The sequence below is a fragment of the Desmodus rotundus genome, chromosome 6 (assembly GCF_022682495.2).
Source record: "Desmodus rotundus isolate HL8 chromosome 6, HLdesRot8A.1, whole genome shotgun sequence".
Classification (NCBI taxonomy): domain Eukaryota; kingdom Metazoa; phylum Chordata; class Mammalia; order Chiroptera; family Phyllostomidae; genus Desmodus; species Desmodus rotundus.
This window is the reverse complement of record NC_071392.1, coordinates 145,000,002-145,011,490: the sequence shown is the minus strand read 5'-3', so window position 1 is coordinate 145,011,490 and position 11,489 is coordinate 145,000,002. Positions and strand designations below refer to the sequence as shown.

The 11,489-nt window shown below is 41.5% G+C and overlaps 1 pseudogene; it reads left to right on the top strand.

Annotated features, from left to right (window-relative positions):
• The first annotated feature begins 3,404 nt into the window (after nucleotides 1-3,404).
• On the top strand, nucleotides 3,405-4,005 carry LOC112319484 (translationally-controlled tumor protein pseudogene; annotated as a pseudogene).
• The last annotated feature ends 7,484 nt before the right edge of the window (nucleotides 4,006-11,489 follow it).

Below are 11,489 nucleotides of genomic sequence, written 5' to 3'. Positions count from 1 at the left end.
TCATATTGGAAGGGCTCTTCCAGATTTGGTTCAAGCAGCTGTCTTTAAGACCATGGAGTTCGTGTAAGAGCATGTTGGAATTTGTTTATTCGCAAAGAACAAAAAAAATCCTACTTGCAATGTGACCTCTTGGTAAGTGCCCACTTACGGATGGAGAGAACCTTTGTAGAATGGGATCGGAATCACCAAAGATGGGATCATGGTAAAAGATCTACAAGACACAGAGTGAATTGATGATCAGAAATAGCCACGAACCAATACCTTTTCCCTCGATGATCTGTACAATTTATGCAAATTGAGATCTTGTTACTTAAGCCTGCTTGGAAATTGTTGGAAACCTGTTCTAAGCTTTTAACTTCTTCCTTTGCTCAATCTGTATTTGTTCCTTAAGCAAAGGTTGTTTATGTATTACATTTCATCAACCATATATTTAATTGTATGTAAAATGTCCTCTTCCCAATAAAAATTTTATTTTCATATGTTATAATCTTTATTACTCTGTGCAATGTCATTTCAATGTCGTTAAAGAGCAAACGAATTTCTTGGTAGAGAGCAAATGTTACTTCACCTCAAAACTAAAGAAACGTTTATCTTCACACTTGATGTCTACCCCGTGAAGGAAAAAATGCATTTGATGATTTGACCCACTTTACCCCATCTCACTTAATGTTAAACTGGGTTTTGATCACAGACCTTATTCTCAACACAATGTGGTTAGGGGCCTGCCTGTGTAAGGAATGATACAGAGCGTGGGTCAGTGTTTCCTGACTACTCCAGGCTAGGCCTACACCACCAATTCCTTCCCCAATTTTCTTTTTAATAGTTGTTAAGGTGTGGCAACTCTTTAATCTTCCTCCTCCTCTTCCTCAGTGCTCCAATCAGAAGTTTAAATAGTTTGCAGATCCACTGTATAATTTGGGCTGTGACATGTGGGTAGCTCTAATGTCGACAAGTACCCAGTTGCAGGTAAGTATGCCTACCTACGAAAGCCCATAGCTGCTCGTTTGTAGTTCCTCAGCCCACTGTGGGCCCTGACTAGGCTCTCCAGACCATACAAAGCTCTGCCGCACTGGCACCGTTCACCTGCCTCTCCAAGTCATCAAAGGGAAATTCTCTAAGCTTGAAGCCACAGCCACTTTCTAATAGGTCTCATTGCCTTGTTTGTTTTTATTATAAACTGGAAGCTAATGACATTTGTACTAAGAATAGCCTCCTTTAAGAGTATGTTGAAATGTTAATAGGCTTAGAATGTCCAACTGTTCTGTGCTCTGGCTATTTGCAAATAAAAACTGTTTTCACTGCAAATAGACTTGAAATAGATTTAGTCTCCACTTTTGAGTAGCTGACATATCAAATTTAGAAAGGAAAGGGCAGTGTTCCTCTAAGCGTATTGGTTGGAACCCAGACTTTTTAGGCACCTGACACTATCTGGTCACGTAAGTTTGGGAAGCACATACCACGCCCCCACCTTGGACTGTGCCATCATCATTGTTAAGGTTGTCAGAAGTCTTGCAGTGAAGGAACATGTTGAACGCTGGTTGTCACAGTGCTTCCCAGACTTGTTTAGCTTGAGACCCCCTTTTTCATTTGAACGTGATGTCTACTAACATCTCAGAGAGTCCACTTTGGAAAATGTTCATTGCAATTAGATCTCGTGGCTTTGCTTTATAGCTGTTGACTTCACATATGGTTTTCTGTATTGATCCCCTTAAATCTTTTACTGTGAGAAGCCAGTGGCCAAATAAAATGTTTTCTGCAATAAGTATCTGATGGTCTAAAAAAATGAAGAGCTGAAAAATAGTTGTAAATTGTTGTTGTTGACTTTTTCATGAAAGCTGATACTGCACCTGGGAATTCAAGTTGGGCAAATGTGCTCAACTCCCGTACAAGCACAGTTTTCACAGTGCAAACCCACTGCATTATTCCTGGGTCAAAAATACAGGCTGCTTTTGAAAGCTGAACTTTGGAACTGATTTTGAAATGAAATTGTGGGTATTCTATGAATTACAATAATTTAAAGAAGTATGAATTTAATGTATTCAGTAGGCATGGTAATTCTGAAAGTTTTGTTCTACATTTTGAACTGACTGCTGAGGCACATCCTTTTTTAGCTTTCTGAATCATCTTTTCAGGATATTACAAAAATTCCAAAGCCTTTACAATAAAACTAAAGTTAAGTGTAATAGAGAGTTACTTTCTATCTAAGTTTACTTGATGAAAAAATCCCATATCTTCTAGACAGATTTACTCTTTATTTGTATGTTCAGCTTTCTCATTGCCCGGTCCAGCCTTACATGTCTCCTTTCTGATGTTAAAACCCAAACATTGGTAAACTTTTCACTAAGTGATGAATGCTTGTAGGAATCAAGGGAAGATGGGAAGGGCTGTTTGCTATAATTTTATGTCTCTGGCTTCTCTGAAACCACTTCAGGAACATTTTTATTTCTAACAATAATGAACAGCATCTTACATGTATTCAAAGGAAGATCTTTCAAAAGCTAAGTGTTTGCCCCTATGTTCCCTGACAGACTGTCTGAGAGGCTGACCAGCCTTCCTGGAGAATGTCTTTTCTTTTAAGCTGTACATTATTACACAGGCCAAAGGCAATGGAAAGGTGTGGGGTGACCAGCCATCCCAGTACTGAGGGACAGAGGGTTCAGGGTCATGGAACTTCTCGGTGCTAAAGCAGAGAAGCTCCTCGGCAACTGAGACAAACTGGTCACTTTACACAATGAATAAAATGAGTATAGAATCATCCACAGGCCTCGCTTACATAGACTGTGAGGTCCAGATTTAGAGTTTTAAATTGCCCTGCTTCATTCGAAAAGGCAGATTTTAGCTGAATTGATGTCCAGCCTATGGCAAAGGCATGGGGTAACTTACAGGATGCGTGGGGACTGTAAGAGAACTGGAGATAATCAGGGGTGCTTTTATTGGACAGCTTCAAGTTGACTTGGGAGACTAAAAGAAAAATTATTAAAGCTCTACCTTTCAGTGCTATTTTAGTTTATAAGCCAGGGACAGAAGACATTTTTGTTACTATGGAGTCTTTGTTTTAAATTTTCTTCCTGTTTCCCCCAAAATGATAGTGGAATATCAGCCTAGAGTCTTTAGCACAGTGTAAGCTGGGCAGCCTTGGCACCAATAATGTCCCAACTTGGTACTTTAATAGGTGTCTCTGGGACACCAGCTATTTCGGTGTTTTTTTCTGATGTGATCATTGCCTCACTTCCAACAAAAGGACCTGGGACCTGGGGTACTCGTTAAAAGTGCAAGCCATTCCTCTCCCGGTCCCCCTTAGCGTCGCTCCAGTGGCTCTGTGCTCAGCTCTGGGCTGTGCTCAGCTCTGGGCTGTGCTCAGCCAGCACCGCTTTGGTCTCCTTCCAGCCTCCATCACGATCATCTCCCGGGACCTCATCAGCCATGATGAGATGTTCTCCGATAGTCACACGATCCAGGTCTCAGATGAGCTGTGCCTGGAAGTAGAGGGGAAGATGGTCAGTAGGACAGGGGGCGACATTAATGACTTGGTTATTGGTGGAAATGCCTCCTCTGAAGTTTCCCAGGGCGAAGGTACCGAAAGCACCGTAATCACTGGTGTTGACATCGTCCTGAACCATCACTAGCAGCAAACCAGCTTCACGAAAGAAAACTAAAGGAAGGATGTCCAAGATGACATGACAGCAATCAAAGGGAATCTTGAAGGACAGAGGCCAGCAAAAGTAAAGGCTTTTATGACAGGGGCTGCAGAGCAAACCAAGAACAACCTTGCTAATTTCAAAGGCTCACCAGTTCTTTGTTGGTGAAAACATGAATCCAGACGGCACGGTTGCTCTGCTGGACTGCCGTGAGGATGGTGTGACCCCACGCGCCATTTCCTTTGAGGATGGCTTAGAAAATGGAGACGTGTCGACGAAGGTGACAATTTGGATCTGTCATCCTACCTGGCTGCTGCTTTTCATGCACACAGCACGGCTAGGGCCAACACGACTGATGTTATCTTGAGCTCTTCATCTATTTTGACCTTGACTTATTTGGAGCAGAGGCATTGTTTTTAAGAAAAAACATGTCATGTAGGTTGTCTAAAAGTAAAATGCATTTAAACTTAAAAAAAAATGCACCCATTTCCCAGACCTATAAAATCAGATCTTTCTGGCTACAGCCTGGGAATCTGCATTTTAAATGAACTCCTCATGTGATTCTTAAGTACTCCTACCTTTGACACTATGTAAAGTTTGCATTACTTACTTCAAATTTCACTTGTTATTTCCTTTAGAAACAGTATTTCTAAAGGAAATTTTCCGTGAAGTAAACCTTTAATCCATCAGATAATTGTTTTTATGATTTTTTCCTAATATTTGTGCATATGCACCCATTTTCACACGATCATAATCATAAGACATGCACATACACAAATTTGCATTTCCTCAGTATTTTCTCACGAACTCTTTATCCTATGCTATAGCTTCACAAGTGATCACCCTGTATGTTTGCACAATAGTGCTTCAGGCAGATGCGCCAGAACTGATCCCATGAAAGGATTAGGATTGTAGTTTTTCCTAATCGGTTTCAGTACTTTGTCCCAGTAAATTTCAATGATGAGATTTCAGTGTGAGCTCTTTTACTGACCAGAAGGAAGGGGTATCTCCAAGCAGCCGTTATTTCTGTGACACGATAGGTTTTGATGTAATTTGAGAGGCCATTTTAGATCTGAGCACTGATTGGCTAGAGAGGCAGGCTCACTAGTGTTGGGACTTTGGGTTGCAATATGAAGGATAAGAAATAGAACATGTGGAAAGAAAAGTGCTTCTGGATAGTCTTTGCCTTGTGACTTCCCTTGCCTACTGCTACTCATTCTTCATACCTCAGCTTAGAGCTCTGCCCCTGTCTCCCCAATGGCTGTTTTCCTTTTTTTTTTTTTTTTTCCAGTGATAAAACCCTGTATTTTAAACTGTGCTTCCTCTGAAGCAAGGTGTGGCTAAGTGCCTAAATTCCAGGCTATAAGGTGTCAATGGATGTTTCATCTGCAACTTCCAGAAAATACCTTTAAAGGGAGAGGCTATGTCCTTCTTTGCTCCTTTGTTCTTCCTACTGGCAGGATATGGAAGTGGTGGCTGGAATCTTGGACCACATAGGCCTGTGCTGAGTATGGTCGAAAAGCCACAAGTGAATCTAAAATACAGTACCAGCATGGGTTACTTTCCTTAAGACTTTCATATGAGAAAAATTAATTTCTCTCTGGTTTAATACAGTATAATTTTGTGTTCTCTGCCAAATGCAGCTGAGCCAAATTCTAACTAATCCAGAATTCTTCCCCTCCAGAAAGTTTTCTCTAAAACTCAAAGACTAAGCTAGTTGTTCCTGCTTTATAGTCCCACATCCTTTTCATTTACATAGTTTGCTAGATTCTAAGTGCCCTGAGGGCCAGCTAGGACAAATATCCTGGAAACTAGAAAACTAAGTATATGGTGACGAGTAGAATAACAAGCCCAGTCCTGTAGTGTCGGCCTTGGTGAGATTCACAGGCTGGCTGACAAGCAGTGCTTCCTATGTCTGGATGGTCCATCAGAATGACCAGGAAACTTTAAAACCATTCTGGACCTCCAGAATTCAAGATTTCAGGGTGGGAGCTGGGAGTCTGCATCTTTTAAAGGCTCCCTGGGTGAGTCTGAAACCCACCAGGGTTCAGACCAAAATAGTGTTTGGGAGCTATGGCACAGTGTCAGGGTTTCCTTCCCACCAACACCCCATGTTCCTTCTCTCTCTCTCTCTCTCTCTCTCTCTCTCTCTGTCTCTTTATTTCTCTCTCTCCCCCCATCCCTTTAAGAGCTAGTAGTTCGATGCCTTTCCAAATTCATATTTAATGCAATTGTTAAACTCTTTTTAACTTGAAAATGGCTCCCAATACATAGATAAAGGGGTGGAGAGAGCTTGAACAGGAGGAATTTTACACTAACAAGATAAATATAAGCACTTTTCTGCCATATGCAATTAACTTGTTTCCTTGTTTCTTTTCTCCTGATCAACCCCTGCTGCTTGAAGAGAGTAGGAACATTGACTTTCTTGCTTGATGCATTATCCTTAACACCTAGCACTGTGCCTGCAACATGTGACACGTTCAATAATATTGGTTGCATTAGTTAATAGGTAGGAGTTACACATTATTGAGTACCTACTACATACCACGGTGCCTGGTATTTAATGTGAGAGGCAGGGGTACAGCAGGCCAACTTCTGACTCCCTTTGGCCTGAGAAGATAGTCCAGAGCACTGATGAATCCTGGAGCCCTTGCACTTGCAAAGTGTTTTCCTGAGAAGGCACCACGACCGAGCAGGTGACTTTCTGGAGCTGGGTAGAAGTGACTTGAGCATACGACCTCCTGATGTCCCAGTCTTCGCAGGGCCACACCTTGTAATAAATGGGTAGATGTCAGAGAAGACCCAGAAGTGGGTAAAGATGCCAAATATAAACAAAGATGATAATAGAGGCTACTGATTCAGGACACAATTCTACTGCCCTAAGAGGAAGTTTGGAGTCATCCTTTGTAACAGTCCAGCTCTGGTTAGCTTATCAAACCTGGATCTAACCACTCCATCAAAAACAAGTCTGAACAAGCTGGGCATTGTCCATCAGAGATACCCAGGCATTTTTGACGGTTGAGTTCTGAGCACCAGCCAAAAATAAATTGAGAACTCCAAGTCATCCATCATGCTTTAGCCATGCGTGTGGTTAATGCCTCATCTTTTAGAGGCACACAAAGGGCCGTTTGACTAGGAAAGTCCCACCAAATCCCACTGAAACACACAGCCCACGTTCAGATCATCTTTCTCAACAGCGTCTTGGTTTGGAAGGCACAGCTGTTGCTGAGACCCCTGAATACAGCCTGCTGTTCTCTGTGGAAGCTAGGGTAGATTAGCATGGTGAACTTGATATACAGGAAAGCCCTCCAGACTGCCCCTTCCTCCAAATAGCCAAGCTGCTGAGAGCCAGAGCGCTTGCCAAAGCATCCCTGTCTGCTTGCCAGTGGGCAAAGCTGGGTGGAAGTTGAATTCATCATATGACTTTGGGAATGTCGGCACCCTGTCAAGGGGCCTCGTTCCATCAAATCAGGAATAGAAAAAGCTCCACTTCATGCTGGAAAGTCCCCCTCGGGAGTGAGTGTCCAGCCCTTCTGCTTCCTGGGAGGATGATTAGGAGAAGTGGCTTTCTCTGACTCAATCCCCAAAAGTGTGGCTTTTAGAAACTCTCACGAAACATGAGACATGGACCAAGAACAAAGCTGAAATCAGTTTTAGGTTTCTAACAGCTGTGGTGTTCAAATGGTTTCATATTGAAGAAGTTGAATAACAGCTGCAGATTTAGTCCTTGTTCTTGGGACAAGAGGTGATGGATGAAAATACACTGGAGACACAATTGGCATGACTTTCTCCTTCAGCAAATTCCAAGTTATGTCTTGGGTTCTGTGGAGTAAGGAGGAAAATTAGTGATCTGCTACCACCTAACCAAAGTGAATACATGGAGTTGGATACCCCCAACCCCTACAACTTCCCAGATTCAGGTTAATAGTTTTGCTTCAAGATGCTCCAAACTCATAGAGTTCTAAGAGACTGTTACATTGTCCTCCTGTGTCATTCCTCATTCTTATGTCGATGACAAGCGTTGTTGATCACAGAGCCCTTGCCTGCCTTCACAGAGGTGGTCCAGGTAGACCCTAGTTATGCTATGGAGTTGACCTTCAAGATCAAAGTGCGTCCCTGACCTATCCCAACTCATGCATTTTACAGATGGAAAACTGAGAGCCAGGGAGGAAAGAACCTGCCCAAAGTTACACAGTGAGTCTGTATTGTAGAAAGGGAAGTAAGGGCTCAGAATTCATAGAAATGTCAAGTTAAAATGGGTCACTACTTACGTGCTTACTGTGCTGTGTTTGTTCTCTCTTTGTTTTCAGTATTAATCAAACTTCAAAATTTTTTTTGTTTTTTTCTTTATATAAAAGCAATAGAAATACAAATGAATGAAACAGAAAACCCACCTAAAAGTACTACCCATACATGAAGCCATCGTGTTAAGCCAAGGCCTATAGACTATATTTAGATGTATATCAATATAGAGATATAGATATAATTATATAAATATACAGATATTGTATGCTTGCATTTTTATAAGGGAGTAGTCAAGCTTCCTTTTTAGAGTTCCTGGTTACAAGAAATCCTTAACAGAAACCCCACTTCAGGTCATTCCCTCAAAATGGACCAACATCGTACATACAGTTTTATAACCTGCTTTATGTAAATGGTCATCAATTATAATGTCTGAATATGCATTTGACTTCTGTTGTTCGACATGTAGAAGACTGTTACCAACTTTTTGCTACTCTAAGTATATCCTGGCTAACTCTTTGCTCACAAGCTTCATTGTTTTCCCAAGGGCAAACACATTTTAAAGGCTTTTTGACACACATTGACAAATTGCTCTCCAATCAATCTGGAAGCAAGGGCCCAGCTGTGCCTGAAAACTGAAGTTCATGTTTTTTAACAAATTTACCATCACGACATCTCATCATTCATTAGTGTTGTTCTTTTATTCCCCTGTCTGTATGCTTTCTGTATCGTGATAGGGCGTAGAATTCCCAAAGGCGAAACTAGGCTTTGGTAGTCCCCATGGTGAGAGCAAGCTAACAATGAATTAACATTTACTGAAAGTTTACCAAGTGCCAGACATCAGGCATTAATTCATAGGGTTCGCAGCAACTATTTTGTAGGGGAAGCTCAGAAGGGTTGAGCAACTTGCCTGATGCCACACAGGGACAAAGCTTGGGTAAGTCTGATTAGAGCCTTCATACCACCCCCTTTGCCATGCTGCCTCCACATAGTCCCAACAAATAAATATTTGTACATGTTCTTTCCCTCCGGTAGGACAGACCTGAGGCACTCAGAAGGGAGCAGCCATAAAAATGGTCTAAAAATGCAGTCTTCGTTTTCCCAGTCAGTCCTGACTTGACTAGCCCCAACGGATTTCAGCAATGTTCAGCTGGGTTTGAGGGTATGACCTGAGGTAGTATTTTTATTAAGTATTTCTTATGACTGGGAACTCTAAGAAGGAAGCTTGAGTTATCCCATACAAAAATACAGCCATCTAAGATTATCAGTGGCATTTCCTTTTTATAGTGTTTGGTGCTAATAATAGCCCCAAACTCCTCAACCCAACTTTCCAGCTTTTTAAAAGAACAGTACTTAGGAGAATGGGATTTATTCCACCCACTGTTTTCCTGGGGCTTCCTTGAAGGAGAAGGCAGAGGGCTCGGGAGTCAATGGCAATTACAGTTTCTATGCTGCCCAGGGACCTGCTGAGGGGCCCCAGGCAGCTGAGCAGGAGCCAGAGAGAGAGAGAGAGATTCTCCTAAGGAGTAAGGAGGCACAAGAAGCAGGAGGAGGAGAGAGGCCATGAGGGTATTCATGAAAAACTCAGAACTAAGTCAGGTTATTGACCTAGATTCCAGGGAGCTGAGTGGGAAAAAAGGGGCCACTTGCTCCAGATTGCTGTCCTTTGGTCAACCCTGCTGCCGCTGGGCCAGCATGCCACGCCTGCTGGGACCCGAGCAGGGGCTGCCACCTCTAGTGATTTGGCAGACGGATATGTTCCCTGAAGGTTCCCTGCCCTTGCCCACCCCCATGTTTCTTCCCCTGCAGGTCTACCCACGGAGGCCTCTCCCTGCTGCAGGGCTTAAGGAACAATTCACTGTGTTTCACGGCTCTTTTTTAAAAAAAATCATTTTTTGGAGGTGTAATAACATGCACCCATTTTGAGTGCACATACAAATGTACTGACAAGTGCACCATACAACCACGACAGTCCAGACTGAGAATGCTTCCACCGTCGCGAGAAATTCTCATCTGCCCCTTCTGGTCAACCCTCTCTCCCTCCCCGACCCCAGGCCACCACCAACCTACTCTCTGTCATTGCAGCTTAGTTTTCCATTTTCCAGAATTTCATAGAAATTGAATCATAAGGTGCATAGTATTTTGTTTTGGACCTCCTTTGCTCAGCAAAGATGTTTTTGAGATTCATCAGTGTTGAACATATTACAGTTCTTTTTTACTGCTGAATAATATACTATTGTATGGATGTGCCACAATCTGTCCAGCCATTTGAGTTTGCCAGTTTCTGATTATTATGAATAAAGTCGTGGTGCATATAACTATAAAAATCTTTTTGTGGGCACAAGCATTCATTTCTTTTGAGGAAACACCTAGGTGTGGAATTGTTGGTCACAGAGTGAGTGTAGGCTTAACTTAAAAAGAAACTGCCAAACTGTTTGTGAGAGTGGACTCTCTAAAAGTTCTAGCTCTTTCCCATCCTTCCAATACCTGGTATTGTCAGTGAAGTTTAGTCATTCTCAGTGGGGTAAAGTGATATCTCCCAGTGGTTTTACTTTGTCTTTCCCTGATAACGCATCACATTGAACATCTTCTCACGTGCTGGCTGATCATTTATATATATATATATATATATGTAAATATATATAAATAAATATACATTTATATATAGAAAAAAGATATATATATCTTTTTTGAAGGGTCTGTTCAAATCTTATTTTTTAAAATTACTTTCTTTTTATTGACTTTTCAGTTCTGTATATATTCTGGCTCCAAGTCCTTTCTTTATCTAATATTTGCACGGCACATGTTTTCTCCCAGATTGTGGTTTGCTCTTTCGGTTTCTTAGTAGTGTCTTTTAAAATGCAGAAGTTTTTTTTGGTTTGTTATTTTGATGCAATCTAATTTATCAGTTCTTCTCTGTGGTTTATACTTTTATGTCATGTTTGTGAAATCTCAGCCTGCCTCAAGGTTGTGAATATTTTCTCCTATAATTTTTTCTAGACGTTTGTAGTTTTAGCTTTTACTTTTAGCTCTGTAATTCCGGGTAATTTTTTTTTTCCATATGGATATGCAGTTGTTCCAGTACCATTTACTGAAAAGGTCATCCTTTTCCCATTGAATTACATTAGCACTTCTGTCAAAAATCTGCTAAACATAAACGTGAGTTTATTTTTGGATCTACTATCACGAGCTTCATGACCTGGGACAAGGACATTGCCTCTCTGAGGCTCCATTTCATTATCTGTAAAATGGGATATTAGTACCAACTTCTAGGGTACTCTTTCCCTCCAGGGAATAAATGAGTATAAAAGATTTGTCACTGTGCTTGGCATAGTAGGTCCTACATAACTCTGGACTGTTATTATTCCTGGTCTGGACACTAACGTCAATTATATTTACAAAACTATTTTCCATTTGCAAAGTACTGGTGAGTATATTCTTTGATGTGATCTTGTCCTGTTCTGTCTCAGGCTTTAAGACCCCTGACAGAAAGAGCTGCGAGATAGTCATCCTTGCACTTAATCTGTACCTGTACTCAGTAAACATGTAATTTCCTCAAGGGCAGAGGCTGTGCTTTACCCTTCTTTGCATTCCCTGCCAGTACCTAAA